The sequence below is a fragment of the Oncorhynchus kisutch genome, linkage group LG24 (genome assembly GCF_002021735.2).
Source record: "Oncorhynchus kisutch isolate 150728-3 linkage group LG24, Okis_V2, whole genome shotgun sequence".
Taxonomy (NCBI): domain Eukaryota; kingdom Metazoa; phylum Chordata; class Actinopteri; order Salmoniformes; family Salmonidae; genus Oncorhynchus; species Oncorhynchus kisutch.
Genome location: NC_034197.2, coordinates 11,909,537 through 11,915,446, shown reverse-complemented (window position 1 = coordinate 11,915,446; position 5,910 = coordinate 11,909,537). Strand labels below are relative to the sequence as shown.

General features: G+C 41.6%; 1 long non-coding RNA gene across 1 annotated transcript; it reads left to right on the top strand.

The window, feature by feature from the left end:
* Positions 1 to 3,343: 3,343 nt before the first annotated feature.
* Positions 3,344 to 5,397, top strand: LOC116357009 (uncharacterized). Its single transcript, XR_004205308.1, has 2 exons — positions 3,344 to 3,528; positions 3,666 to 5,397. It is a non-coding gene; the product is annotated as an uncharacterized LOC116357009 (long non-coding RNA).
* Positions 5,398 to 5,910: the final 513 nt, after the last annotated feature.

Sequence of the window (5,910 nt, the reverse complement as noted above, 5' to 3'; positions counted from 1 at the left end):
CAAGCGTACTTCCTATCAACTTGAAATGACTCATAGGGACAGTTGCGTATCCCTGCCTTGTAGAGGGGGTGTGCCATGTGCTAGTGGTGTGCTGCCTGATTCATGATCTGCCCCTGTGCATGGATTTACTTGCCTCTTTCTTTTGTGTCTGTAGCTAGAGATTCAACATGGTACCTGTCAGTTGATCATGGAAGAAGCATGGGGCCTGCCAATCCGGGAAGGGAAGGCGCTCTGCCCTGAATACATAGTAGAACTACAGGCACATCTCCGGGTCAGGCCTCTCTAAGCATATAGCTCCACACCATTCATCTTTCTACTGAACAATACATCAACAGCCTCTGTCATCTTAGGTATGAACAGCTTGCGGATCACTCTGTACCTGAAACCCTACCGCAGGAATCTAAAGAACAGAGGTTCAAAGGGAAGGCTCAGCCCAGGGTTGAGATGTGTCCTTCTTGGAACTGCTCTCTGAGAATACGAATCGAAATCGAAATCGAAATCCACTCAGTTATTCAAAGACGCCTTTCGAGAGATTTAATATAGCCTCCTTCAAAATCCTTCCGATCTGTTGACAAAACCCGACCAGTGTGTTAACTTGGGAAAGGAGAGAAGAAGGTAGAGGACAGACCCAAGTAAAAAAACGGACTGAGGGCTGAGGCGGTGCAGAGATTAGCGAAAGAAGGGCATGATAAGAGGGAGTTCATACACAATGGAGGATGGGGGTAGCTTTAATGTCTACAGCCCTTTCCTTTCAGGGGATTTAGAGCTACAGTATCTAACCAATGTTTATCTCTAAACTGTGTTTGGAACAAACTGTGACTTTCAGAAACACACCAATTGACAATAGACAGGGGGGTGTATTCATTCCAAATGTAATCGGTGAGAGCTGTAATGGCCCTGTGATATGTATCACACCAGCCTATATTGTAGTAGGAGCAAACAAATCTGCAATTAATTCAGTGTTGCTCACAGTTGAAAGTAATCTGTGATATGAATTACCAGGGAAACCACTGAAGCGGACAGTGTAGATTATATGTGACATTGTGACTACAGCAGTGCTGCGGTCCCTGACATTAACATTACTCATCTTCTCTACCAAGGGGCTTTTTTCATAGAAAGTGGAAAAAAAGACCAATACAAGGATATTCTACCTTTTTGCAGTGTTTGTTTATTTCAATGCATGTGAGCCCTGTTTGATAAAAACATGCTGTCTAAATTAATAGCGCTACAATATTTTTGGGATATATAATTGCAGAGCAGTTGTCGTTAAAAGATTTAAGCAGTAGATCAATACATTTCAATTTTTACATTTGCCCGGGTCTTAATTGACCATGAAACCAACAAAAGAAATGGGATACAACAGGACAACATAAATACATTGTCATCCCATGTCTTTATTGACCATGAAACCAGACAAAAATAACTGGATAAGCTAAATAGATGTGGTAAATAGGTCAATGGAACTCAACCAAAACAATGGAAATGCCATGGAAACAAGTGGGGGAATGATACCATGGGGAAAGATCACGAATCTCCTCATTGCCCCACAGGCAACATTAGCTTACATTTAGGCTGTTTACATGTGTATTTCACACTATGTTGAGGTTAAAATTAGAGTATAATGCTGTATGGATGTCAACCCCAACACATGTTCATGTCATCATCACCAATCAACTGCATTACAGTTAAAAAAGACTTTGACTACCGCCACAGATTTCTCTATGCTAGCTATGCTACCCGTTTATACAAACGGGAGTTAGCATTTAGCAGTCAATTCTTCTAAACCGGATAAAGGACAACTTCTAAATGTTATCCAGTGTAAACAGACAAATATATCAACATCTGACTTTAGTAACCCACATTGTGGGCCTCTTATTATACATCAATCATGACTGATTTGACATGTTTCCACTTGGTTAGATTAGAATTTGAATGTGCAACTCTCCGGCGTCTTTCTTCTGTCCCTCACTGCGTTCCATTGACTTCTTCACCACATTTATTGCCGTTTTCATATCCAGAAGTTCTTTATCTGGCAGGGGGCTTTCCCTGCTGTGCTCCCATGATGACCCATCTTTCCCTCCTATCTGCTCTGAATGCCAAGGACGTCTCTAGCAATGAACCCACTGAGCAACCTCACTCTAACCCTATAGGCTCCAAACCAGATTGCATGGGCACCCTTTCTGCGTCGTGTACACTGCGACAGATTCATAATCATGCATTGTCTGTTCGTTTTAGTCCCCTGTTGTTGTGATGAGCGTGATTTTGTATTTCCGGCTGTTGACCTAAATTGGGAAGAGGAGTGCCACTTGAAACTAAATTCAATCAGCAATACCATTATAAGGGCAAATTACGAGGAAGTGCTGAACATCTCTACTTCTGAAGTGCTCTTCGTTTTGGAAAAATTGTGTCGTTTTGGTATTACAGGAACGGTTCACCCATTTTGAATGTTTTTTTTTTCTCTGAGTGATGTTCTATTGATTCCCTGAGTCATTTCATATTTTCACATGTATCTGAGTTATTGGAGTTCAAGCAGGCAGAAATCCGACCGGTATGACCTAGCACTGTGATAAAATCGCTCTCACTACACTGGAAGTTAATAGGATTGTGACTTTTAGATCACAAAAACGTCTATCATACTGTACATGTCAGATTTCAATACTGACCGATGTCATAACTTGGGAGGATGTCTTCTCTCGAATGAGCCATTGATCACACTTTTGAGATATTCCTACCTCAAAAAAATTGTAATTCAACTGAGGGTCTAGCACATTTTTCCTATTTGTCAGCCTCTTTCGTCCAGGGTGCATTGCATGGTGCCATTACCAGAGATATTATAGAAAGGAGATAGGAATCCAATGAATGAAGGAACATATAACGCCCCACCCAGCAGAATGTCAGACAATCCTAGCTACCTAGCCAGCCAGCCTACAGAGAGAGCATTGCATTGTGGATTTTGACTTTAGATGCAACTGATTTCCACAATGATTTTCCATGTTGCTACCAACGTTATTATAACGCCCAAATTTGTTCACAAAAAATATTGTTCTCATATATTTTTGTTATTTATTACTGTAATGTGTTAACATTAACACATGTGGAGGCTTAACTGCATTAACAAACCAGGCACAAAACATAATAACAGTTAACAGAAAGCAGAAGTTTATTTTTCAGTTTGGTCCAACTTGGTTGTATGATAATGTCACGGGATGGATTGGTAGTTATGTGGATAAGTGGGTGGCAGGGCTGGTGTGATCAGACGCACCAGCAGCCAGTTAGCTAATCAGACAGGTAGCTGGGGATTGGCTGTAATTTACTTTAAAAGCCCTGTGTTTTGTGTTGTTCTGGGCTGGCAGTTGAGTGGATAAAGTCTCTTTTTGGGGATCGGTCCCATATGCAAGTGTCCATGTCTTGGGTGTTTGCTGTGATTGCACTGGACCAGTGTCTGCGGGATGAGAAGTCTTCCTGGCGAAATCAAGTGAGAAAGTGGGCGGCTGCGCTGTTGACGAACTGGGGCAGTGGAGTTGAGAGGTGAACCAAAAGCAGAGGACTGAGAGAGGCATTGGTACAGTGCAGATCTAGGAGCTTTAACTCCACCAAGTAAGGGATGTGATTTTTCCTGTTCACCTTACACTACTCTTCTCTCTCTGGGCTATCTTCTTCCACAGTACTGAAAGCCACTATTGATGGCACTAAAGCCCCTATTGATTGAGGCGGGGCCATCGGTGACGTCGCCAAGCAGAGTCTCAGACCGTTCGAGTTCCAGGACAGGGAGCCGTGCGGATCTGGATATCACCATACAGACTTTTATTTTGTGGGGCATCGTTGGGCCCTAGAAATTGAGAGCCTATCCCCACATTCTGATGACTGTTATTTAATCCACTAACTGTTTAATTGTTACCTGATTAAATGATTATGTAACAATTAAATCATTAGGATTTGGGGCACCACGGTAGAAGTTGTTTAGAGTTACCATCTCCCGAATAAAACTAAGGTCTTTACCTATAACATAGATAAATAGTTACCTTATTAATCATTACCTCGTATTACTTATTACTCTTAATACTTATTCTGAATGCTCATAACCTTGGATCTGCAAAAACCTCAGCCTTGCGCATTATTTATTACCAGAGCAATTGGTGTAATTTATGCACATGAACCGCCGCCTGTTTGGAATAAAAAATCAATGCATTTGTGTGAAATGCCTTCATTCGTCGTGTATCTCGGTCGGAACCAAGCCTTCTCGGAAAGTTGTGGGTGTAAGGCTCTGATTGTCCACGAGGTCAATGTCCGTAGTTGTCTGTGGCTTCAATTACTTGTCATGTAGTCTGGGGCAGAACGAGTGGAACTGTTCTCTTCCACTCGTTCTGGAAGATTGGTCCTCTGAAGACAGGCTAATCAGCCGTGTCAATGATTCCCATTGGTGATGAGCATAGTAGGATAGTTTAGGTAAAATTTTCTTGATATCTGATGCCATCTCATCAGCTGTCCCAGTGATTGTCTGAGGTGAGCTTCTCGCCTCTTCCTCCTTGTGTTGGTATTCAGGATTCTGACCACGATAGACATGAGCTGCAGCTGTTCCTCTCTCTGGTCTAAAGGAAGGTGAGTTTATTTCTTCACCTTGTGTTGAGGTTCAGAGTTTCAACCATTTAAAACATGTAGTTCTCGCTTCACGTTTCTTGGTCTAATGTTAATTTCATTACCAAGGCTATTATGCACTATGGCCAAAGGCGACGGTACTGTCCCTCTGACACGCTCTTCTGACCTCACTCGGGGAGTGGCCACTTAATGTGCAAAGGATATTATTAGAAGTTCTCTTCTGACTCCTAAAATCACGTACCTATCTCAACAAAAACACATTATTTTCACATTGTATGAAAACTTGCCAGATTAAAGGGGTATCCTTTCCAAGTTACACTATTTAGTCCATACTGTTTTTTTTAATAACATCACAAAATAAAAACCAATATTACATTAGTTTTCTACATTTTCCCACATCGTTCCATTAGAGATATTGTTCCATTCACTTTATGGGCTTTAGAGTTTTGGGCGGGCAGAAGTCTCTCGAGACAAAGGCATTCTTTTGGTTGATAAAGAGCGAGAGAATTCTCTTTGAATTTACGACCAGGTGTGAACGGTCAACCAACCAGCAGCTCCCTCTCCCCTCCTTGGGAGAGACCTGGTTATTGTCACCCCCTTTCTATACACTGTCTGTCTTCCCCCCCTCCCCTATTTTGTCTTATAGCAGTAGAGTCCGTTAGAGGGGTTAGCAGACTAGAGCAGGGCAAAGGGTGGGTCCCATGTTGTGTGCTGGAGAACATTAAGTCCTGTGTTGGGTGATGTTAAAAGGGATTCACACTAAACTGATGTTAATATTAAAGGAGACATTTTTAAGCTTGATTTAAATTGTCACGCATTATGTTTCACTTCATTTCCTGACTAATTCAATATGCTCCTGGGCTTCTGAGCGTTGCTCGAATATTCTCAACTTGAATCTGTTACAGGAACATCCTAGTACTAGAAGCATTCTGAGAATCTAAAGTTGAACTCTTCAGTGCAGCAGTTAATTAGTATCCTCTTCCAATGTCTTTGTCATAATCTGAAGGGTTTGAGAGCATCATCAGTTTTCCATTTGTTTAGTCAGTGATCGCTTAAACTAAAAACACACAAATGATGTCGCGTAGCACCGTCCTCATCATGTTCTTAATTACACACCTCATTGCAGATTACCTTGTGGAGAAGGCAATTCATTTTCAGGCAGATTGTCATCTGTGATATATTAACATGAAGGAATTTCCTACACTGAGCCCAGGTCATTATTGACAGCTCGTAAATTGGTTTGACTGGTTTTTCACATTTTCTGGAAGCTGATAATGTGAAGTGTAATACTGTGATTTTTATTTGTATGTTTTA